The 25,846-nt window shown below is 47.0% G+C and overlaps 1 protein-coding gene and 1 long non-coding RNA gene across 2 annotated transcripts in view; both read left to right on the top strand.

Annotated features, from left to right (window-relative positions):
* LOC142019382 (uncharacterized) overlaps positions 1-25,078 on the top strand; it is a 35,615-nt gene extending 10,537 nt beyond the window's left edge. Inside the window, exons 3-4 of the long non-coding RNA XR_012647046.1 lie at positions 16,866-17,093; positions 24,468-25,078. This is a non-coding gene — a long non-coding RNA (uncharacterized LOC142019382). The remainder of the gene's footprint in view (positions 1-16,865; positions 17,094-24,467) is intronic.
* Positions 1-25,846, top strand: part of LOC142019263 (uncharacterized) — a 198,363-nt gene that overhangs the window by 140,781 nt on the left and 31,736 nt on the right. The gene's annotated exons all lie outside the window — the stretch shown is intronic.

Raw genomic sequence — 25,846 nt, 5'->3', positions numbered from 1 at the left:
ACTTTCTTATCATCAAGGCTTTAGGTTTCACATGGGGAGAGATCTCTCTCACACACACATAAACTCCCATACATCTTGTTCATGTGGGACAGGAGGGGCAGTGGCCAAACAGTCCAACGCTTCTTGCCAAGTGCTCTCCATGCCTGGTTGGGTCTCCCAGATGGACCCACCTCCCCTGGTACCTGGCACCACTTCTTCCTCAGACAACACATGGGCGGGCACACAGGTCATTTGCCTCCCTCCTCAGATTTCTGCCAGGAGCTTCTTGGCACTGTGTGGGAGGGAAGGGACAGGAGCTGCTTCCAGCCATCGGGTGTGGGGGTGAAAGGATGACCTAGCTCATGTCTGCAGAGCTCATCTCTTTCCCCACCCCTGCTGCCTTGTGACTGGAAGCAGCTTGTTCCTTCCTGCTCAGACAAAGGCAGCTAGTTCCTCCAGGCTGCTGCTGGCCACCCGCGTAACCCAGCCACTTCCTGGCCAGCCACAGCCAGGAAGGGGAGAAGCCCTAGGGATGCGTTGTATACCACAGGGCTTAGGGAACTTGACTGCAGGGGTTTCCGTGACCTCAGCCAGCCAGAGGGAGGCTCAGCAGGGGTGGATGCCTCGGGGATGAAGCAGCCCCATTCTCCCTTCGGAAGTGTGTGCTAATCTCCTGCCTAAGGGGCAGCTGTGAAGCCTGCAGGATTTGGGCAAGAACAGGCAGGAAATTGCTTCTCCACCATTTCTTCAGAGCTTTGTCTGAGGGGCAGTCAGGCTTCCCCATGTCAAAGCCATGCAGCTCTAGCAAATGCAGACTCAGCTCCTAGCAAATACAGGCTGGAGGCAGTGGGGAAGGAAGGAGCAACCAGAGGGTCCACAGGCCATAGGTGGAGCCCCAGTGGGGCTGCATGCAGCCCATGGGTCATAGCTAGCCCCCCCACTGCTGTACCCCTTCAAATTAACTTCTCCACAAGCAAACAACCACAACAAGAAGACAGTTAAGCACAACAAACACCCAAACACCCACCCCCATAAGCCCCCCAGAGCTTCATCACAGCATCAAGAAGCGGCAACCTTGCAATTCAGTTCAGCATCTGCACCACAGTGACACCACTGAGCTGTCAGCCGCATAGATGAGATGCAGTTTGCAAAAGCCTCACCAAGGGATTAAAGTTAAAATTTCCCAAGTTATTTTAATGAGAGATTGAAATGTGATTGGATGTTAAGGTATGAGAAATACCAGTTTATTTAGACTAAACCTCTGGAGAGAAGACACTCAGTAATCTTGATTACCAGAGAAAAATTGTGGGATATACTTAGAATTTCAGTTGCCTGTCTCAAGACTATTCCTTGAATAGGTTCCTTTAAGTAACTGAGTTAAATGTTTTCTGCAGTTTCATTGGATTTAGGGCAGGTCTACACAATGGGAGGGGGGGAAGTTGGTCTAGGCTATGCCGTTTGAGTTACACTAGTAGTGTAACTCAAATTGATGTAGCTTAGATCTATTTACCACAGGGTCCACACCAACCCCGTGCTGGACCAGAAGAGGTTAATGGGATGCAGTGGTCTCAGTCTGTGCTAGCACAGCTCATAAGAACACAAGAATGGCCATACTGGGTGAAGTTCATCTACTCCAGTATTCTGTCCTTTGACAGTGGCCAATGCCAGGTGCCCCAGAGGGAATGGCTAATAGCCTTTGATGTACCTATCCTCCATGAATTTATTGAGCTCTTTTTTGAACTCTGTTATGGTCCCAGACATCACAGCATCCTCTGGCAAGGAGTTCCACAAGTTGACTGTGCATTGTCTGAAGAAACACTTCATTTGTTTATTTTAAACCTGCTATGTATTAATTTCATTTGATGATCCCTAGTTCTTGTGTTATGGGAAGGAGTATGTAACTCTTCTTTATTCACTTTTTCCACACCTGTCATGGTTTTATAGATCTTTATCATAACCCTCTTTAGTCGTCTCTTTTCCAAGTTGAAAAAACCCAGTCTTATTAATATATCCTAATATGGTAACTGTTCCATACTCCTGATCATTTTTGTTATCCTTTTCTGAACATTGTTTGAGATAACATGACCACATTTTCATGCAGTATTCATGGTGTGGGCATACCATGGATATATACAGGGGCAGTAAGGTATTTTCTGTCTTATTCTCTATCCCTACCTTAATGATTTCTAACATTCTGTTTGCTCTTTTGACGGCCACTGCACATTGAGTGGGTGTTTTCAGAGAACTATGCACAATGACTCCAATATCTCTCTCTTGAGCGGACACAGCTAATTCAGTCTCCATCATTTTATACGTATAGTTGGGATGATGTTTTCAAATATGCGTTACTTTGCAATTATCCATGCTGTATTAAAATTCATCTGCCAGTTTGTTGCCCAGACACCTAGTTTTGTGAGATCCTTTTGAATCTCTTCACAGTCTGCTTCGAACTTTACTACTTTGATCAATTTCTTATCTTCCGCAAATTTTGCCACCTCCCTGATTACCCCCTTTTCTAGATCATTTATGAACATGTTGAGTAGAACTGGTCCCAGTATGGATAACTGGCCATTTAGTCCTACCCTTTGGCTGTGTCTAGATTGTGGAGAACTGTCTGCAAAATATACACAAATTGTTCACCACATTTGTGTATCTCTAGCCGGCAGCTGTGTCAGGAGAGGCATTCCCGACATTTGGCCAGTCCACAAGGGGCCAAATGTTGGGAAAGCCCCACTGCCAAGATGTCCCTTCTTCCTTGTGGAACTAGAAAGACAGGAAGGATGTCAGCAAAATGCTCCCAACTTGGCAGACTTCTACCGAGAGACCTCCCGTCTCCCAACTGAAGCCTGCAGTTTAGATAAAGCCTTTGTTTCCCATCTTTTAGCCATTTATCAATGCATGAGAAGACCTTCCCTCTTATCCCATGACAGCTTACAAGTCTTTGATGAGGGACTTTGTCAAAGGCTTTCTGGAAGTCTACGTACACTACATACACAGGATCCACCTTGTCTACACGCTTGTTCAGCCCCTCCAAGGACTCTAGAGATTGGTGACCATACTTGGCCTTGATGTTTAGACTGGGGAAAGGAGTGTAAAGCTTTGAACCCAGCTCCGACTGGGGGCTGGCTGGGCAGGGGAGCAGATATCTGACCCTCTTTCAGAGACAGCAGCGGGACAAGAATAGTGGAGCTGGCTTGGACAGCTGGCAGTTAGAGCCTCCGAAGAAAGACCCATCTGCAACAGGGAGATCAAAGCAGTTGGGGAGGTAAGTGGGATGGAGTGAGTCTGCAAGGAATTCTCTGAGGTGGTAGAGAGGTGTCCAAAGAGCAGAAAGAGTCTGGCTCAGCTGAGGCAACCCTGTGAGGCAAGTAGAGATAATGGTCCTGCCGCAGAACCAGCTGGGTGCAGAAAGTGCTAAAAAGTGAGCCTGTGGAATATGCTTACAGAGGCAGGCACTGATACACAGCCAGCCTTGAAAAAGGCTGTGACAGAAAACCCAAGGCAGGGCAGTGTAGGAAGTGGTCCAGGGAGGCAGCAAGGGATCAGTGCAGTCAGGCCTTGAGTGCTTACTCAAGGTCCCTGGACCAGAACACAGAGAAAAGGGAAGGCTTGGTTCCCAGCCCACTGAAGCAGACAGTGATGGAACCGCCGACAAGCTATTGACCCCACTGGTGCCAGGGGTAAGATCTAGTGAGCCTGGAGGCAGACTGAAGGCCAAACATGAGGTTGATGGGCCACTGGTTTTGGATTGATGTGCCCCAGAAAGGGCTGGAACTATATGTCAACCACCCAGAGGGCCAAATTGCAATAATATGCCAATGTGGCTATCAGCAAGGGACATAAAAAGAGGAGAGCTGGGTGTGCCACCCCCAGCCAGTCATACTTATACAGATACACCTTGTGAGGCTGTGGGAACCTCTTCCACTGTTCAAATCAGAGAAGCTCTTTAAAGGCCATTTCAAAGAGCTCTATAGCAGGCTTCTGAAGAGAGCTGCGGACAGAGCCACATTTCAGAATGACCCAGGATTTCTGAAACTTGCACCTCACAGCTTCCCAGGGTGGGTTAACGTGTTGCATTCGGGAAAGCATGAGCAGGCTGCAAGCTCCGACTGGCCTCCCTTGTTCCGCGGGAGGTGTGCATCATCTCGAATGAAAAGTGTGTAAGCATGCATGCGCTTGACTTCAGTCTTCACAGTTTGTGATGAGCCTGGTTTCCCCAGGGAATGGCCAGGGATGACAGTAGTGTTGGCATGGCAACTACAGCATATCTGAGAGGAGCATTCAGAGGGGGAAAAAGTCTAGACACGAAAATCAGCTAAAACTTAGACTGTAGGTTCTATAAGCGGTTTGATAATGACATAAAATATTATTCCACACATTAAAACAATAACCTTTTGCCATGGTCATGGGGCTAATTCTGATTCTCTCACTTTTTAGGTCTTTTGGGGTGTGCCAGCACAGGGCTGAAAAGCCCCATAAATACCCCAGGCCGCATGACTTGAGCACACGGGGCTTGGGCTCCACGGCTGAAAACTTGCTGTGTAGAAGTTTGCGCTCAGGAACCCTGCAAGGGTGGAGGGTCTCAGAGTTCAGGCTGCAGCCTGAAGCTCAGCATCTACCTGGTAACAATGAGTTGTGCAGCTTGAACCCTGCAAGCCCGAGTGACTGACCTGGGCCAGTCCTGGCTGTGCCACAGGACTTTTATCCCTTTGTAGATAGACATTTATGTACCCTCTTATTTGCTTCAGCCTAGAGCTTCACAATTCTCTCACGCTTTAGGGGGTACCTGGATCAAACTACCCCCATGTTTACTAACCATGCCTGTGTTTGTTCTCTTGGGGAACTTGTGGACTTGCAACAAATTCTTATTTTATGCAGCTCTTGAATTGAGCATTTTCAAACAGCCTGTGTGTATGTCAGTCTTCTCTGGAGTATCACTGTTCCATACCAGCGACCTTGGTGGGATTAGCTTTCCAGCTGCCTACATGATTACCTGAGTCTGAGGCCATGTCTACACAGGGAAAGGAAGACTAAGTAACAAAAGGTGTGATGTTAATGTGCCCAAGTTAAAACATGTTATGCTGCTACGTCCCTGAGTGTCCCAGTGTGGACAAGCCCTGAGTCACCACTCTGTACCCCGACACTGTCTGTTAAAATCCTGCTAGGTTTCTACTAACAAAAGGTAAAATCCTAGGGAAGACAAAACAGTTTGTAGTTTTGACGGGACCTAGTGGGTGAATGTAAGACATAGATTCCCCCTTCACCGTCACTTCAACCTGCGAATACGTGAAAACTACAACAACCTTGTCTTCACTAGAGTTTTACCTCAAGTTAGTTGAACTGAATTAAGAACACACCTAATTTTCCATAGAGAATACAAGGCCTAAAGGTTTCAAATAGTAATGTGCTTTGTCCACCCTGGTCAAACCAATTATATAGCCTGTGCCTAGGAAAAAGAGTAATCGGAGGGAATTGTTCTGTCATATCTTAGCAACCCTTAAGTGTCAGCTGCTAGGCAACCATTGTGAACTCTCTCTGCCTGTGGGATGAATTTAATCAGATATATTTGTGCAGCAAACCATACCAGTGACAGGCCAAGCTACAGTACTATTCAAGAGCATCCCCATAATTGCCACTGTTTTCATGTGTGATAATGAGACCCATGCGATCCTAGAATCTAATTAAAAATGGGATACTAATTGAAGGCAGCTAAAAACAGAGAGGCCACATTGAATCACCAGGACACAATTCGGCCATGAGACATCTTGTCACAAAGAAGGTTGTTTTTTTGTTTTTTCCATTTTCCATGTCTGCTTTTGGATTTCAGTGATCTACTGGATAACAGCATGCTGGGTGATTTTTCACAGTACACGATAACATCATGTTGGTTAACAGTAATGCAATGTAAAAAGACACAGTTTTAAAAGGGATATTGAGGGTGAAGTTTTCTTGATAATAGTCATCCACTTTCTCAGTGACCCGAAGTCATGTTATTTCTGAGCAATGACTTTGGTGTATCTGCTCTGAAGTCAAAATGTAAATGAGGTTAACCATAGATTATGTTGCAGAAACTACAGTATCGCTCTTCTCTGCAGAATCCAGAAATATTCTCCAGATTTGCATAGTTAAATTCTACCCTTTGCATAATACTGCTACAATTTATATTCTTATGTTGGTTTACATTAGTGAAAACGAATGTGCATTCTAATCATCTCATTACGATAAAGAAGTCTTTTCCTATTGGTGTCTTGTCTTTCAAACTATGTTAGGAAAAACAATGATCTGATCTGGGGAAACAATTGGTAATAGAATAGAACTTTCAAATTGCATTGCTACCTGAGATGCTCTCTTTAAAGGTGCAAACTGCATGTGAATTGCATAATGGAATGAGAAATATTTCCATGTTAAGGAAAAAAACTCATCTGTAAGGCTGGTAAGTAATTTCTTGCTACTTTAACCAAGGATACTTCTTGCTCTTTGGTGCATCAAATTAACATGATCTGTCATCAGATTTTAATTTCTTCGCAAGAAGCATCTTCTCTGGAAGGTAATGATATGCTTTTCAAAAGGGCTAAGCCCTCGGTACCCTTCAGCTCAGATACTGTTGACTGGATAACTATTGCACTAATGCCTGGATAACTCTTAGGCACTAAACATTTTTTTTTTGAAAAACAGCTCATTTTTTCAGCTGCCCAAGTATGGATTGGGGATCCAAAAGCTGGGCTCCTACTTTGTCCAGTAGTGGTTCTGATTTCAATTGTTTTATTATTGAACAAAGCACACAAGCCCGCACCTTCTTTATACACAGAAAAGAGAGGAATGAAATCATGAGTAAAAGGCTGGGCAAGATTCTATGCCTAGTGGTCAGAATGTTGGGTAGGAGACAGGAGACTTACATTTTCATTTTGGCTGCTTTACGACCCAATAGCTGTGCATGGAAGACTCACTTAACAGTTTGCTGCCTCCCTTTCCCCACTGTTAATACTGAGATAACATCTATCTTTGCAGAGAGTTCTGAGAACCTCACTGCAAGGGACGCTCACGGAAGTCAGTAGTAATTGTTCCATTTCTTCAATGGATTTAGAAATAGGCCTTAAGTAAACCAGAGCTGCTGTTAGTTCTTTGTAGAAGGAGATGGGCCAGAATTTCTAAAGAGAAGCATGATTCACCAAAATTTTTGGCTTAGTTTTTACAGACGCAAAAGGTTCAGGTAGTTTGAATAAAGCCAGAAGTCTTGATGTGTATCCAAAACAAATCTGAACTCCAAATTCTTAATATTTTTCCTGTCACTTGTAGGCTGGTGACTTCTAGTAGGATGGTGCTTTGCCCATCGCTAATAAGATGTTTTTGACACCTTGCATTGCACAATTTTAATCATTCTCAGGGTTCAGAAACAGCTGTCTTTCCCAAAAAGCAAAAGCACAGATGTGATTCAATTAAAATATCGCACTCTATGACCATAGTAATTACAGTTCTAAAATGTGATATTGGAGAACAGATGTTTGATGTTGTTATGGTAACAGATTAGCATTTGTGTATCTGAAAACAATATGATAAGCAAACAAAAGATGCCTAATTCCCTGGCTCATTAAGGGTCTGTCAAGAATGGTTACTCTGAAATATATTTACCCCCCTTTCCTTTTCTGAAACATGCAATGGTTCTTAAATGCCCCTCTGGTAGCAATAAAATATTATCTGAGTAAGAAATAGCGCTGAAACTGATTGATTATCCCCCTGGCTCTTCTGTAAGGTAGCTTACAACAGCTCTGAGGCCAGGTCTACACTAGACATTAAAGTCAATTGTAGATGTGCAGTTCTATGTACACCAGTCGCGCAGCTAGAATCAACGTATCTATAATGGACTTACCTGGCTGTCTTCACAGAAGGAGGTTCATGGGACAAATGATCCCATTGACCTCCCTTACTTCCTCGTGGTATTGAGGAGTGCAGGGCTTGACTGCAGAGCCCAGATAGTTCGATTTTGAAAGTCCATACTAGGCGCATGAAATCAGCCCCCAGAAGATTGATCCTGATGGGGTCGATCTTCCACATAGTGAAGACTTACCCTAAGTTTGGTGCCGTGATCACGCAGGTCATACTGCCTCTAGACTCCTCCTTACTGCTCCTTTCATGTCAGACAATGGGGTGTCACAATTCTTAGGAATCCTATCCTCCAAGTTCTTTACAGTGCAAAATTCTTGTTCACGTTACTCCCTGGCAGTTCTCAGGGGCAACACCAGCAGGAAGGATGGCAGGGTGGGGAGACCAGCTGGCATAGCTTTGGAGTTGGGCAATGGCACGTTGAACTGGGTGAGCTGTTGTGGGATCACTAACTAGCTCGGGAACTATGGCTTTAATCTACCCTGGACATGGTTTGTGTGGCTGATCATATCTCCTTGCCCCATATCAGGACAGGATTTTTTTTTTCAATCTCATTTTAAGGACAAGTTATTAGTACTATCAATCTTGGCAGAGTCATCTGAAATATGACCAAAGGAGAGTCCCATCCTGCAACGTTCACTTGAGTTTGTAAAACTTACTGGGGTAAAACGTCCTACTACACTCTGCCTATCTGCCTGGGCATTTCCCTTCTTTTTCAAGTGATCGCTCCTGGGCATTCTGATATGTGTACCTGCGTGTGCTGCATGCACAGCTGTTGAAGATTTTTCCCTCGTGGCACCTGTTGGCTCAGCTGGAGGCTGTCAATGTTGCCTATAAAAACCCCTGTGGACCTGAGCCCCGCTCAGTCCCTCCTTTCTGCCTCCTGATGGTTGTTGGAGCTTCTATCAGTGCTTCCCAGTTGGTAGCATTCCCTAGCTTGAGAGTTCTTTGTGGTTAGTTAGCTGTTGATAGACTGTTAATAGTTGGTGTTGGTTTCTGAGGGGGTTTCCCTACACCAGAGGTCAGCAACCGAAATAGTGAGAAGAGCCATCGTTTCAAATTCAGTTACAAAATCAATCCTTCAGCAGCTACAATGCACGTGAATATGAGACAGTCCTTAATAAATAACGTCAGACCTTACATTGTGTCAGCCTCTTTTAAGAACGTTGAACACACAATGATTTGTACTAGTTAGTTAAGTTACTCCCATGCCCAGGCTGAACCCCTCTGAGCCTGAACCTACCCCCTGCCCCTGGGTGAACTCCTCTGAGCCTGAACCTACCCCCTGTCCCCAAACTGAACCTCTCTGAGCTGCAACCTACTGCTTTCCCCCTGGGCTGAAGCCCTCTGAGCCTCAACCTACCCCCTGCCCCCAGGCTGAACCCCTCTGAGCCTCAACCTACCCCCTGCCCCCAGGCTGAAGCCCTCTGAGCCTCAACCTACTCCCTGCCCCCAGGCTGAACCCCTCTGAGCCCCAGCCTGCCCCCTGGGCTTAACCCCTCTGAGCCCCAACCTACCCCCTGCCCCCTGGGCTGAACCCCTCTGAGCTCCAACCTATGTCTTGCCCCCTGGGCTTAATCCCTCTGAGCCTCAACCTACCCCCTGCCCCCAGGCTGAACCCTTCTGAGCCCCAACCTCCCCCCACCCCCTAGGATTAACTTGCCTCAGTGCATGCAGCTCCTCCACTGCTCCATTTCACCTTATCAGGGCAGCTGCACGGCTCCAGCAGTGGTAGGCTTGGCTGCCCCTCCCCCCAGCTTTCCTGCAGGTTTAGCCTTCCCCCCCATGGGGTGGCTCCCTGCCTTGCGCAGCTCTCACTTCTGGGGCTCCCTGCCCTGCTGCCGCTGCTTAGACAAACAAAACTCCATTCAGTTGGCTCAACGGCAGGCAACTGAACTGAGTTTTGTTGAAACAGCCGCAGCTATGGAGTTGCAAGAGGAGTCAGTGGCAGCAGTGCTCGGAACTACAAGTGGCTTCTTAAGGAGCTGCATGTGGCTCCAGAGCCGCAGGTTGCTGACCCCTGCCCTACACTTTGCTATGCTCCAGGGCATGCGCTGGACCCAGGGCTTCAAACAAGGAGAGTGATGTGGGAAGCTGTGCTGGATTTGGCAGACCCAGGGGCCTGCACCATGGCCACGGGCATCGCCATGTGATGGGAAGGGGAGGTGTCTGGTTACAGGTGTCAGGGATACCAGCAGGGGCCCAGTGCAGTCTCCTGGACCTACCCTTCAATGGGAAGGGGCTGTATGCAGACAAGAGACTCCCATCTGCAGAGCCTCAAGGACTCTAGGGCCACCCTTAAGTTACTAGTATCAGAGGGGTAGCCGTGTTAGTCTGGATCCGTCACAGCAACGAAGGGTCCTGTGGCACTTCATAGACCAACAGAAAAGTTTTGAGCATGAGTTTTCATGAGCACAGACTCACTTCATCAGATGCTGGTCTTGGAAATCTGCAGGGCCAGGTATAAATAAGCCAGAGCAAGGGTGGGGATAACAAGGTTAGCTCAGTCAGCAAGGGTGAGGTTTACTACCACCAGTAGATCTGGAGGTGACACTCAGAGGGGTTCAGCCCAGGGAGCAGGGGGTAGGTTGGGGCTCAGAGGGGTTCAGCCTGGGGGCAGGGGGTAGGTTGGGGCTCAGAGGGGTTCAGCCTGGGGGCAGGGGGTAGGTGACACCTCCAGATCAACTGCTGGTAGTAAGCCTCACCCTTGCTGACTGAGCTAACCTTCTTATCCCCACCCTTGCTCTGGCTTATTTATACCTGGCCCTGCAGATTTCCAAGACCAGCATCTGATGAAGTGAGTCTGTGCTCACGAAAGCTCATGCTCAAAACTTTTCTGTTAGTCTATAAGGTGCCACAGGACCCTTCCTTAAGTTACTGGGTATCCAAACCCTAGCACCACAAGACAGGCATGCATGGCCTTAGCAGCACTCCAGTAGAGCTATTTCAGGTGAGACTGGGCAGGCACAGGGGTAGGCCTTAGGTCAAGGGGGTGGACAAAGGCCTTCCTCCTCTCCTCAGGGTCAGCCTGCGCCTAAGCAGCAGTAGGAGCCCAAGCCTCGCTTTTGATGGTGTGCCCAGGAGCAGGGCACCAGTGGACTTTCTGGGTCCTTCCCTGCCACTTAGCAGCTGCTTATCCTGCTTGTACCAGACTTGGGTTCAGATCACCTCAGACCTCTGGGTTCTCAGCACAGTAAGGGTGGGATACCCTATCCAATTCCATTTTCTCCTTTCCCCTCTTCCCAGTCCCTCTTCGGGGACCCCTCTCATGAGCAACTCCGCATGCAAGGGGTACTATCCCTTCGCCCTCACTCAGCCTCAGTTTATGCTGGTAACGCACGCCTTGGACATGGGGTAGGGCACAAACTCGGGGAAGTTTCCAAGCAGGGACTGTGTACAGAATGTGATCTGTCCCTCCACATCAGTGTCAGGGAGCCACTGGCTGTGCACCAGGTGTGCGAGGCATTCACATTACATCTCCAGGGACAATCAGCTCCAGACTTTTACAGACAACATGACAACTGTGTTCTACATCAACCAGCCAGGAGGGGCCAGGAGCCCATATGTCTGTGGGACTTCTGCAAAGAGCAGAACGTACTCATTCAGGCAATGCACCTGTAGGGGGTTACAGAACAGTTTGGTGGACAGCCTCAGCCTGTCCTTTGGGTCTCACAAGTGATCCCTGAGGGGGATGCAGCCTGTCCATGTTTTGGGAATGGGGGTACCCAGGCTGCATCTCTTTGCCACCCACTGCAACAGGAAGTGTCCTCAGGTTTGTCATTTCAGGGCCATGCCAGGGGACCCCTCCCACATATCATGGTTGGGCAGCTCCTGTGTGCATTTCCCCCCATTCTCCCTTCCATCCAGGGTCCTATCCAAGATCTGCTGAGACAGGGCAAAGGTAACCCTCATAGCCCCAGCTGGGCCCAGGCAGGTTTGGTGTACTACTGTCCTGGACCCGTCGACAGCCAGGGCCTTGACTCTTCCCCTGCTGCATGATCTCCTGAAGCACCTGAACCTCATGGTGTGGAGGGCCCGTGGCTGAATCGTGTGATGCTCCTGTGCTTGGCAGCAGTGCAGGAAGTGTTATTGGGCGGTAGTAAGCCATCCACCAGGGTGACTTATGTGACCAAACGGAAAGAGTTTTCCTTGTGGTGTCACTAAAAGGCTTTCCTCACTGGGGGCATTCTGTCCCTCTTGTTCTGGGTTGCCTGCTCTACTTTAAGCATGAGGGTCTCTCAGTATTGTCCCTTACAGTTCACCTGGCAGGTCAGCCTTCCATCCAGGGTTGGGAGGCCATCCTGGTTTGGGGATGGACTGGTGGCATGGTTCCCTGAGGGTCTGGATGGATTGTACCCCCCGATTAGAGATCTGATGCTTCCATAGGATCTTAGTCTGTTATTGTCCCAGTTGATGGGGCCTCCCTTTGAACCTCTGGCCGTGTGCTCATTGGCATACCTGACCTATAAGCCAGCATTCTTGGAGGCCATTACACTGTCCAGGAGGGTGTCAGAATTGTGATCCCTGACATCTGAATCCCCTTATACAGGGACAAGGTGCATTTGTGCCCACATCCTGCCTTTATTTCCTACCAGTTTTCGCCCTAAACCTCATGCCTCAGATAGGGACAGGATGCCACACTCCCTGGACTTCTACCAAAGATCACATCATATTCTGGTTTCTTGCTGTTGCAGGTTGGTACCCTGGACTGTACACCAAAGACAATGCCTGTAGCCAATCCTGTAATAAACTGTATAAAGTTTTATTAACTAGGAAATGGGAAAGAGTCACAAAATAAAAAACAAATGAGTTACCAATGACAGGGTTGTAGCACCAATTTAAAGTGTCCTTGAGGCATCTCCAGCAGGCAGCCCCTGGGGATCTCTGGCTGCAGCTTAGCCTCTGGCCCTTCATGTGGAAAATTTTCCTGTGGCTTTTTTTTGTTTCCTTCATTGATTCCAAGTGGAAAAGAAGAGCCTCTTTGCACATAGCATTTCACAGGTGTGATAGAGCCATTAAGCAAGCTGTTGAATTGTGATGATCCTTCAGGCCTTCTCTGATTTTACTAGCTCTAGGCAAGTCCCAGGCGGAATTCACAAGTTCAGAGCCGATATTTTCAAAGAGATTTTCAGGAAAAAGGGACTGGCACCAGACGGGGGCTTAGGCAGAGGCCTGTCCACATGGCCTCTGCGCTGCCAACACGCCCCCTGCCGAAAGTAAAATCTTGCGCAGCTATGCTAATTAGCTGGGCAAGTTTGCAAATAGTCCTCCATTTGCAATTTCATGACCTGTCATTAGCATAGCGCTGCCAGCAGAAGTGCTGTGCTAAACGGCCATCTAGAGGCGGCCAATGCGTTGTTCTGCCCTTGGCCAGTGTTTCCTTGCTATGTAGTTGTGGCTGTGTTTTGAGCTGTGTTGCAGAGGACCTAGCTGAATATACACTAATAACCACTGGGCTTTGGATCCACCTCCTCCCTGTACTGCGGTGCCCAGTGCAGCACTCAGAGAGCTGACTTTGTCTGAAGACAGAGGCACAAAAAACACCGAGTACTTCAGCTTTTTCTGCGTCATCTGTGACTTTCCCATTCAGTCAGGGTCCCACACCTTCCCTGTCCACCTTCTTATTGCTGCCATGCCTGTGGAAACCTTTCTTGTTATCTTTCACATCCCTTGCTAGCCACAATTTCAGTTGCGCTTTGACCTTTCTCATTACGCCCCTGGATGTTCGAAGAAAGTTTTTTGTATTCCTCCCTCATCATTTGTCCAAGGTCCCACTTCTTATAAACTTCCTTTTTGTGTTAGTTTATTGAAAATTCCTCTGGTAAGCCAAGTTGATCTCCTGCCATATTTGCTTTTTGTACTGTGCATCAGGATGGTTTGATTCTGTGCCTTCAATACAGCTTCTTTAAAATACAGCCAGCTCTCTCCTGGACTCCTTTCTCTCTCATATTAGCTTTCCAGGGGATCCTGCACCACTTCCCTGAGGGAGTCAAAGTCAGCTTTTCTGAGGCACAGGGTCCATATTCTGCTGCTCTCCTTTCTTCCTTTTGTGAGGATCCTTAACTCAACCACCACATGGTCACTGCTTCCTGGGTTACCACCTAGTTCTACTTCCTCTGCCATTTCTTCCCTGATTAGGAGAACCTGGCTTGGCTGTGCACAGCTGTATTGAAGTCTGATCTCCATTGATAAAAGACTGGTGATGGACTAAGCCTGAGCATCCCACCCTGGTTTACATGCTTTACTCAGGGTAGCCTAATTTAGTGTGTGGATTCTATCTTAAAAGTTCCTGTCTAGTTTGATTTGCATGTCACTGTGGCACAACAATTTGATTTAGGAGAGATAGCGGCTACAGTGGCCTGCAAAGGAGACATATACGTGGATTTCAAACTCAGGTCATGTGTCCCAAAAGGGACCCCTGCTATTTCATGTTTAGTGAGTAATGTGGTCCTACTTGTGTGTGAGAGCCAAGTTACTATGCAGACTATAGCTTAAGTCAGTGGTTCCCAACCTTTCCACTCGTGGGGACTTCCAATCACCCCCAAACTGTTTGCAGACCCCCATCAAAGTTGAATGTATGACTAATGTTTGTATGCTTCTAACCATTGTGATTCTTTTGTCACACAAAGGTACCACAACATAGATTTTCAAACAGCAATTAATAACATTATTGGAAGTTATGTAATTTAAAAATAGTAATTGATTGCAATGGTGCAACTTATTTAACACTTATTTTCTTTGATCTTTTTTATTTATCTTTCATTTTTTTCCACGGACCCTCTGCAATACCCCTATGGAGTCTAGGTTGGAACCACTAGCTTAAGCAAAACTCCCATTTCAAGGAGAATCATGTCTGGGTAAGGTGTTCCAGGATTTGGCTGTCACTATATAGAAAACAGGGAAGAGCAGAATAAAAGATCCCTTTGGTAGCCACATGTAAACTCTCCCATACTTTCGTATGGCATGGAGGAAGAAAAATAAAAGCATTCTAAAGAGCGACGAGGCCTCAAACTCACCTCCAAAGCTTACTGTCATAATAAAAGCAGAACTAAAATACTGCCGTGTCAAGAGAATAAAAAGCCTTAATCTCCTGGCTTTGAAAGGATTTTAAATGCAATCAATCTAGTATGCACAGAACTGTCTCAAGGGATTTGGCTGAACGGAGCACTGTTCTCTTCCACCCTGAACTCACTGTTGCAATAACCAACCACCACACAATTGGCAGCCTTTATTCTGGTTCCAAAGCCAGCCAACTGTACAAAGAGCAGGCGGGAAATAACACAGACAACAGACTAAATGAGAAGAGCTGTCTGGAGCCGTCTGCAGATCTTTTATAAGAAGATGGAGGTCAAGGGAGAAAATCCTGAGAGAGAATGATTATCAGGTGTGTAGAATAAGTTCTCAGAGCTTTTAAATAACTCTGTTCAAAGAAAAGAATTGAACTACATGAGAAATGAAGGATAAGAATTAATGGGACCCTCAAATTCTTCTGTATCATGAAATGGATAATACAGCAAGTATTTCTCACAGGGAAAAGGCAGAAGAGAGGATCACAGCCTATAAAAAGAACTTCAAGCTTTGGCCATACTTAGCACCAAACACCTTGTGTAGTCAGTTTATGTCTTCAACCAGGTGGCGTTCAATGCTTGGCCACTGTCTCATCAGCTGCTCATGCAGCTCTTTCAAGGCTTCTTTGCATAGGTTTTCTATTGATGATGATCTGTAGGGGCAACAATTTTGAGGTTAAGGGTGAGAACCTATCAATCTGGTGTTGAAGGTCTTAAACTATTCAGCCACCTTCCAGGAGACAAACTATTTCTAAAGAATTTGCATATTTCCACACATCTGCTGTTTTTACAGGGACCATATATTTCTGTGCTGAGTGTGTGCCACCTGGTAAAATTACTCCTATTCAAGTGAGCTCAGTGGCAATCAATCGGAACTATGAAGTAAAAAAAAAAATAACATCAAATTGACCGAGTCCCTGATAAAAAGATACAAGCTGTGTCTACACGTGCACGCTACTTCGAAGTAGCGGCACGAACTTCGAAATAGCGCCCGTTGCGGCTACATGCGTCGGGCGCTATTTCGAAGTTAACTTTGAGGTTAGGCGGCGAGACGTCGAAGTCGCTAACCTCATGAGGGGATCAGAATAGCGCCCTACTTCGACGTTCAACGTCGAAGTAGGGACCGTGTAGACGATCCGCGTCCCGCAACGTCGAAATTGTGGGGTCCTCCATGGCAGCCATCAGCTGCGGGGTTGAGAGACGCTGTCTCTCCAGCCCGTGCGGGGCTCTATGGTCACCGTGTGCAGCAGCCCTTAGCCCAGGGCTTCTGGCTGCTGCTGCTGCAGCGGGGGATTCATGCTGCATGCACAGGGTCTGCAACTCGTTGTCGGCTCTGTGTATCTTGTGCTGTTTAGTGCAAGTGTGTCTGGGAGGGGCCCTTTAAGGGAGCGGCTGGCTGTTGAGTCCGCCCTGTGACCCTGTCTGCAGCTGTGCCTGGCACCCTTATTTCGATGTGTGCTACTGTGGCGTGTAGACGTTCCCTTGCAGCGCCTATTTCGATGTGGTGCTGCGCAACGTCGATGTTGAACATCGACGTTGCCGGCCCTGGAGGACGTGTAGACGCTATTCATCGAAATAGCCTATTTCAATGTCGCCACATCGAAATAGGCTACTTCGATGTAGGCTTCACGTGTAGACGTAGCCATATTGTGTAGTTGGATATTTTTATATTTACCTCCTTGTCTTTAAGGCTTTAGTGTTGACGTGGGGAAAGAATCTCTCTCTCTCTCACACCCACACACACATTCTCATATACCTCTTTCACCTGGGGCAGGCAGGGTGGAGGGGAGTGTGACCAGCCAATCTAACCCTCCTTGCCCAGTGCTCTCCACCCTCCATGTCTGGCTGGGTCCCCAGGATAGACACACCTTTCCTGGTGCTGCATCTTCCAGACACAGCCTGTGGGAGGGCACACAACTTACATGTCTCTCTCCTCAGATTTCCACCAGGGTTCATGCCAGCAGCAGCTTCCCAGAACTGCGTAGGAGGGAAGGGACAGGAGCTGCTTCCAGCCATGAAGAGCGGAGGTGAAAGGTTGACCTGGTTCATGTCTCTGCGGCTTCTCCCTTCCTGCCTGCATAGTGTCAAAAGGCAACTAACACCTCCAGGCTGCTGATGGCCATTGACATAATCCAGCCACCTCCTGTCCCTGAGCTACAGCCCGGGGTAAGAAGGGGATAAGCCTTAGGGATGTTTTGTGCACCACGGCTCAGGGAACCTGACTGCAGAGGCTTCTGTCACCGCAGCCGGAGGATGGCTCAGCAGGGGTGGATGCCTAGGGGATGGAGCAGCCCCAGACTCCCTGAGGAGGTATGTGTGAAGAGAGTGCTAAGCTCCTGCCACCTGCAGGCTTGGGGCAGGAGCAGCCAGGAGATTGCTCTTTCCCAGGCCAGCGCTGTGCAGGGCTGGCAAATGCAGGCCGCAGCTCCTAGCAGTGCCCCAAGCTGGAGGCAGTGGGGGAAGGAAGTTGCCTGCTGACCAGGCTGGCGGTGACCTGAGCACTCCAACTACGGGCTGGTTCTCCATAGAGTGCTGGGAGTAGGATGTGCCCCCTGGGGTGACGTGGAGGTGCAGCTGGGCTGGGAGGGCTGAAGGGGCACAGCAGGCAGAGGGCATGTGAAGGGCCAACGGGTGGGCAGCAGAGGTGACACATAACCAGCCATTGCCTAGTGGCTCCCCCACACTCACTCACCAGCCACCGCGGTGAGTGCTGGCCAGAAATGGAGGGGGGCTGGGCCCTGCGGGCTGAGAGTCAGCATGCAGCAGGGACTACCCTGATGGACCAGCAGGGGCGTAGCAGGTTCTGTGTGCCGCAGCTTTGTCCCATCACCACCCTTGCACGCCAACCCCCATTGGCAGTCACTGCCCCCCACTGCTGCTGGGAGAACGGCTGGCAAGCAGGGATCCAACCAGCAGCAGGACCCACCGGTACGGACGGGAAGGAGCCTAAAATACAGAGCAGTTGGTCAATTTTTAATCCACCTGAGTGGGATTGGTCCAATTTCAGGTACGCTGGCATTAGGAAAGCAAGTCAGTGTTGTGAGCTTGGCTTTAATGCACTACAGGAACATTAGCTTTATGTCTCTAATATTTCAATTATTGTCCCACTATCAAATGTACTCTCTCTATATCCACTGCGAAGTCTTCCCGGTGGGCGATACTTCTATTAGCTGGTGCACTCAGTGCAATAGCAGCGTTACTGGGCAGCGAGGAACTCATAGTGGTAAAGCTTTCTGGAACTAATTGGTCAGTAATGGCCCTAATGCTCAGCTCCAGCTGAGAAGTGTTGGGAACAACTAAAGCACGAGGCAAGATGAGAGTCAGCTGACTGCACACGACTCTCAGCCTTTGGCTCTGTGCAGCAAAGGTTACCGGGATATTCCACCCATTTCCTTTCTCTTAACTGCTCCCCCATCCATGGGCCACAAGGGAGGAGAAGCAGAGGAGTCAGCATGGGTTCAGGATTCCAAGGGGCTCCCTGCAGTGCTCCACTGCTTGTGTTCCCACGCAGAAGTCTGGGCTTTCTTGCCCTAGTGCAGTGCAGTCTGGGCTCACATCCGTCAAGGACTCGTCCAGATGTGTAGTATCGAATAGCACAATGGATGTAATGTGTGTGTTCTACCTGCCATTTTGTCCTGGATGGTGCCATTTTGAGCAGTGGGTTTATTTCCAGAGCCAAACTCCATGTGAGAGACTGGAGGGGGTGGGGTAAGGAATGGAGAGGGAAAAAGCAGTAGAACAACAGGGGTGGGTGGGGGGGGGGAAACCCTGCTTGATTACACCCCTGTTGTTGGAAGAGAGAGAACTGTGATAGTGCCAGTCTGGTTAAGGGAGAACCCATTCTGGACTGAGTGCAAAAGTGTTTTGCCCTTTTATAATATAAAATATAATATAAAACAAAACAAGTGTGTCTGAAAAAATATTCCTGTAAAGTGCAGCCCTGGATACACCTGCTACAGTAAAGTTCTTTACACTGGTCAGTCCCTGTAAACTGCAGCCTAGGCACATACAAAATTTAATTGCAGGGTAGAGGCTAAAAAAATTCTCTGAATCCTTTCATTTCCTGCTAAAAATTATGTGTCTTCAAACTCTCTAACTTCTGGGATCTGACCAATTGTCTGGAAATATTCGTTTTTCTTGTAAAAGCTTTAGCAGCAGCTATGAGGAAAATATCTTTCGTACTTACCATCACTGATAGCAATAACTTGAGAAAGTATCTTGTGCATTTTTCAATTTTACAGGAATTTCCCTTAATTCTTAAGCTGGTGGAGGAAAAACATATCAGGCAAGTATTGCAGTGTTTTTTTATTATAATTGCTAGCTTGAGAGCTTCTTGTTTTCATATTGGTTCCCCATCCCTTTCTCTATGTGGACCTACCATTTATTGTTTAAAAAATATGTGTATTATAGATAGGGCCCTACCAAAGCCAATCATTTTGGTCAATTCAATGGTGATAGGATTAGAAAAAATCATAGGTTTCAGGAGGTTAGCTATTTCAATCTGAAATTTCAGTATCATTCTAGGGGTCCAAAAGAGGTCACAAGGTGATTGTAGAGAGGGTGGCAGTTTTACTGTCCTTCTGTGCTGCTGGTGGTGGTGTCAGAGCCTTCAGAGCTGGGCAGTGGGAGAGCAGTGGCTGCTGGCTAAGATGCAGGAGGCAGGAGAGCCATCAGCTGCAGTGTAGAAGTAAGGATGGCAGGATATGGTATAGCTGTCTTTGCTTCTGTGTGACTGCCTGCAGAGCTAGGCCCTCAGTCAGCAGCTGTCACTATCTGGCTGCCAGCTCTGAATGCAGCAGCATATAACTAAAGGTACAGCTACACTACCCCATAGAGTTCAGTTTTGTATGCCTAGTGGAGACATGCAAAATTGAGCTATCGGTGTTAACAGTTGACCATTGTATTCCTCTATGTCACAAGAAGTAAGGAATGTCAAAGGAGGGTTTCTCCTGTTGACCTCCCTCAATGAGGATGGCCAGGTAAGTCAATCATAGATATGCAGTAGCTGGAATTGCATACCTACTTTAAGTCGATTTTCAGAAGACATTTGACAGTATAGATCAGAAATTGACTTGGGTGGTGTTGGAATTGTATGGAGGGGATAGCAGACTGATACTGTTCACAGATGGTATAGTTATCATCGGGGAAGATGAAGAGAAGTTAGCGAAAACAGTGCAGATGCTAAATGAGGAAGGGAAGCGGTACTGACTGATTATGAACATCGATAAAACAAAGACAATGGTATTTGGAGATAAGGAAATAGGAAAAAAGATCATTGTAGGTGGGACTGAACTTGAGAATGTAGAGAAGTTCACGTATCTGGGGAGCAACATGATGTATGATCTAGATGTAAGAAGGAAATAGTAATTAGAATACCGAATGCAAGAGCAAGTTTGAAGTTGTTGGGTAAGATATGGAAAAGCAAAGTGATTAGCTTAGGAATGAAGCTGAGCATCATGAAAACGTGTATTCAGCAGCATGTTGTACAGATGTGAGACATGGGTGATAATGAACGATTTGAAGAGAAGGATATTGGCATTCAAGAGGAGTTGTTATAGAAAGAGCCTGAGAATAGGACGGATGCAGACGGTCACTAACCAGGAATTATACAGGAAGATACAGCCAAAAGAGAACCTACTGCAGAACGTTAAACAATGGAAGTTACAGCTATTCGGACACATTTAGAGAATGAATGACAAGTGAAAAGGCAAGACCCTGGTATTTGGCGTAATGGATGGTTTGACTAGGAGAGGAAGATCTCAAAGGGAATGGGTAGATGATACAGTAGATTGGTGCTGAGTTAGCCTACAGAAACTAAACCACTCCACACTGGACAGGGAAGGATGGAAGGTAATAGTGAAAGAGGCATTGGACGCCATTGGGTGCTGATCCCATGGTCGTTGATGCATAGATATTTAGATGCACAATCTGAACATTCAGTTTTAGCCTTAAACGCTTGGATCTTCAGACATAGTTTCTTAAACTTCTTCAAAACACCACCTTTATCTTAAAGTCATATTTTATTTACAACATACAAAACTTGCTCCCTAAGACTTCCTGTCCTTTCTATCTATCCCTGCTCTGCTTTCACCATGTTGTTGAACAGACAGCATTCCTTTTCTTTGAAATAGCTGGACAAATGAGTTCCTCTTCTTTATTTCTGACTATTTGATGAACTAGTTTTAATCCTCCACCAAAATCAGTACCTTCCTAAGACATAAAATCCTTTGCTTGACCTAAAATCTTTGGAAATATATTTTTAACATAAATGCAGTGAAATTTCATAAACATGTCTTGTTATAAAAATCACAATAAATTAGAGTTCCTTTTCTCTAAAAGGAATGAACTTTGTTATGAACACACTAAACCACTCCGATTAATTTAAAATTATATCTTTGTTTCAGTGAGTTTAAATAAGTAGTAATTCTGAATGATTATTAAGGCTTAAGAGTATATTGAAAATATAAAATCAGCTTGGAAATACGAATAAAGAAAATGTAAAGCAGAAGGACTGCGGTTATTTATTTAATGTTGTGTTAAGCAGGACAGCTGACTTGCCCTTACCACAAATTTTTTGTGAACCAATCATGGACACACTTCAGGGTATATCGAAAAACCTGTGACTGACATTTTTATTCCTAAATTTAGTGCTTTTAATTAGGTACCTTCTGCACATGCAGCCTTCACAATCTGGCATGCAGTGGAAAACACAGCCCGTTTTCCTTAGAAAGAAATGTTAGTAGAGTGGTTTTTTTTTCCAAATATCATTTGCTACAGGCATGGGTGAGTTGAGAGAAAAGGGAGACAGTGGAGAGCGGGAGAGGTCTGGGCAGAGCAGGGATGGAGTATGGGTGGGGCCGCAGGCTGGAGTGCTTGTATCCCCAAGCACCAGCTTCTCCCATTGCTCTTGCTGGGACATAAAACTGGAGAGTGCTCAGAGGTAGAAAGTGGCCTAGCAGAGTTTTGCAGCTGGACCTATGTTGGAGGATAGGAGGAGGGGCAAAGACCGGGCACAATTCCAGTGAGAGTGGGAAGGAAACCCCAGAAAAGTTGTGTGGCTGTGGCTGTTGCCTGTATGTTCATCCAGAGGGAGCTGGTAACTTCACAGTGGCTTACCAGTGAGGCAAGGATGAAACCTGAGTGCATCCCTGGGGTTAGGAAGCATTGCCCAATGGCCCAGGCATGGGTCCATGGAAGGTTGGGAAAGGTTTTATTGGAAATGGACTGGGTAGTGGAGGAAGGTTACAGTACCTTGTTGTATTGGGGGTCCCAGTCTGTGCCTTTCCAAAAGGAAAGGTAGGTGATAGTAGGAGACCCACCCTGGGAAAAGAGAGGAAGCCCAAAAAAGGGATTGGAGCTCTGTACATTCACCAGCCCTATTAAGGAGGAGGACCAATACCTGTAGGTTCTGAGATCTAGGGTTTTCCTCCATTCATTCCTGAATAGGGAAGAAAAAGTAGAGTAGGGGCCAAAGGAGTGCCCCAAAAGAAAACCTCCAGACAAAGTGACCCAGACCCCAGTCGTCAGGGTAGAAGAACCTGAGGCCCTGGATGAAGTTGAGGTTGTCTCTGATCCCCTGCTGGGAAAAAGCAGGCAGGCCAAAGCTGAGATTGGTGTGAGGAGCTGTGAGGCTCTCCACCCCACATGCAGCACATGTTTTGCAGGGGTGGTGGTGGGGGGGAAGAGTAAATCCTGCAAAAATTATCCTTGGCGCACCCAGGGTTGGTGAGAGTTTTCCCCCAGAGTAACACCACCTGTAAAGGGGGAGAGGACAAAGCCAGCGGTTACTTAAGGGGAAAGTGATGACAGGGTGCCAGCCCCAGTTCAAGGGAATGGCTTGGGGCTGGCTGGAAACAGCTGCCAGCCTAATTAGCCAGGGGTATAAAGGAAGGAAACCTGTGGCTGGGGCTCTGGTCTGCTGCTGGTGAAGTCTGGCTGTAAAATCCTGTCTATAGCTAGTAAGGAAAAAACAGTGAGGCAATCACCCACATACTTCAATCTGAGGTGACCCAGACTGGTTTTATGAGGGCGGCGGGACAGAAGCAAGGGGAGCCCAGCTATACCACACCACAAGCTCTAACTGAGCACTTAAATGACATGCCAGGTACACTTCTGAGGGAGAGGTGTAAGGGCAGGGTCATGGCACTCTGGTTCCGGAGACAAACCAGTAACTTTTTACGGTGTAAGTTTCAGATCTTGTGCTTGGTACGAAGCACTAGGTTTCATCCAGGCCACTGCAAAGGCACCAATTGCATGTGGGTCCTATCATCTGTTTATGTGTATAAAAAAACCCACAGTTAGAAGATCCCTAAACCCCATATAATCTAATTTTCACTTATAAATACTGTACAAGGTCCTATGGCATTCAGAGTCCAGCCCTCTGCAATGACTGGCTCTGCTTTTAGATTTTCCACAAGGCTTCTCTGATACCCGAGGAAGCACAGTCAGGTTTGGGTATCCTGATGCAGTCCAGCAGGGCTCGTATTGCTCAGAGAGAATTTATATGGGTTTTTATCGCCAATAGCATCTGTTTCTTTGTGGGTGTATAGTGTAGTTTACAGGAATAGAGATTTGAGTGGGCTCAGACTTGCAGTGTTACTGTTATCTGGCTCTCCCTTTGTGGGCAAAATACTGAGAACTGTATCCCTGCCTAGCCTCATGGGGTGGAAATAGGAAGGTCATAGTCATTGTGGTGTCTAGCTCACTCACCTGGCCACTCTTGGGAAGCTAAAAACCAACAAACAGAATGTAGTAATAGCTCTAAAAAGAAGGATGTTTCAGAGTCTTCGCTGTGATGAGACACCATAGCTGAGTGGCTTTTTCTTTCTGTTGTAAATGGAGCCCATTCCCTATGGTGTTATCTTTGGTGTGCAGATACCCACAGAACGATAACCAGCTGTTATTCAACAGCCTCCTCACAATATTTAGGAAAGGGTTGGACCAAAACCCCTGGCATCTCTCTACTGCATTTCAGTAAACTGAGAAGGACAGTCCCTGGAGGTGGCCTGCTGGAAACTGGGTAAACAAACTGAGAGTTTGAAAGTCAGTTGGCTTTTCTTGGTCTGTAGCAGAACCTTTGGGTCCCCAGGAAAAACTATGATGTGCTTGACCTTTTACATCCTTTCCTCCCCACATTTTGTTTATGGCTTATTGCTGCTTATAGAATCATGCTGTGCATGATTCCAGGCATCTTTAAAGTATCTCCATCAGAAGCCTGAAAGAGAAGGGAAAGCACAGTTAATGTCACTCAGCCTAGGGTTATATCTGTCTCCTAAACATCAAGCTTTTGTGGGAAGGGGTTCCTTGGCCCCCAAAGACAAAGCAAGCGCAGATTTTGACACATTCACTTGGCATCGTTGGCCAGTAAGCCCCAGAGATGCTCAGGGAGCCTCCTTGATTCTAAAGTATTCGAAAAATAAATCACCGTAGCGATTGTAGTGCTGAACTCCCCTTGCTCCTCTGTGTTAACCACTGTACATATTTTTCAGGTACTCATGCCCATAAGAACTCAGCCAAAAATTGTGTTTTCTCCCCTTGCAGTGAACCCCTCTGGGGGCACAGCATCACCTCTGTTGATGGCCAAAGCCAATCCTGGACATGACTACAGGATTGTATCCCTTTGCACCAGAAAAGAACACCAACTTCAGCCTACTAGCGAATGTTTCCAGACTCCACACTGCCAGTACTGACTGTGCATCACAGCAAATCTACCCCATCCTCCTTCGCCCACACACAATCCACCAGCTCTGCCAATAAGTGTTTGACTACAACTGTCCTCCAGAAAACAGATTCTGTGGGGGCTTGAGACTCAAGAAGTTCCACAGAGAGCACCACAAAGGTAAAGACTGAAAGGGCAACTAAAGCTATCTACCCTCTGGGTGCTTGAGGGCTGCAACCAACATCGAGGGGGCTGAACCAGAAGCCTGAGTGACAAGCGGGATAATCCAATGCAGTCCCTGGACAGTCTGTATATGGCTAGAGCAACCTTAACACGTTGAGATGCAGACAGCAGACCCCCCGTTGGGAAGCTAGTTGCTGGGGCTAGAGAAGCCAGGCTAGAGAAGCCTGGGTGACCTACTGAAGGACCTGGAGATGCTGAATATGAAAACACAGGAAGGGACAGAGGGATACAGTATGGAGCATGGTTTGCAATTGAAAATTTTCTCAGCTCTTGTACTCATGTGTCTGAGTTTCCTTTTTTCTTCCTGGACTCACTGTGCTACCGAAGAAGGGAAGAAATGCATGAGGCAGCCCCAGGCAGTCACTTCTGGGGTTTGGTTGAGGGTGTGGTCTCACCTCAATGAATTTTATGGGGGTTTCCCACCTACACAGGTATTGTGTGGGGCCAAGTGTAATTTGGTGACTGATGTGCTTTGCTAGTATTAGTTTAGACACACCCAGCTCCCCTCCACCCTTTTTAGCCTGTTAAATGACTTGACTTCTGTGCTGATAATCATCTGCCGCAGATTTAAAAAAAATACTGAGAAGTGAGGCTGGTGTGATACTGTGTTGTAACTTCTGCAAGCAAACAAATCTCCATTGGCTGTATCTAGATGGCCACTGGTGGTAGTTGCCTATCATATGAACAGAGCACAGTTGTGGAGGGCATGTCAAGCTGTGGGCATGACTGTTTACATGTTTTCTTTCACCTCCCGCTTACAGTATCATGGCAATGAGTCGCAGCCAAGGCTTCCCTCCTCCTCTTCCTTGTTTTCTCTGAAATATCATTCTAATTTTAATGTGGCTAGGAATGCAGGATGTGGCTTCCAAAGAGGTACAGGGTAGTTTTTTTTAGGAAGAAGCACTATAGTGCTTAGTTGTTCAGTCCATAGTTGTTCAGCAAACTAAATGATTTTGCCAAAGAGAGACATCCTCCAAACATGCAAGAAGGTGCAGCAATTAGTACATTCAGTTGTGTA

This window comes from Carettochelys insculpta, chromosome 11 (genome assembly GCF_033958435.1).
Source record: "Carettochelys insculpta isolate YL-2023 chromosome 11, ASM3395843v1, whole genome shotgun sequence".
Classification (NCBI taxonomy): Eukaryota; Metazoa; Chordata; order Testudines; family Carettochelyidae; genus Carettochelys; species Carettochelys insculpta.
This window is presented reverse-complemented; position numbering and strand designations above follow the sequence as displayed.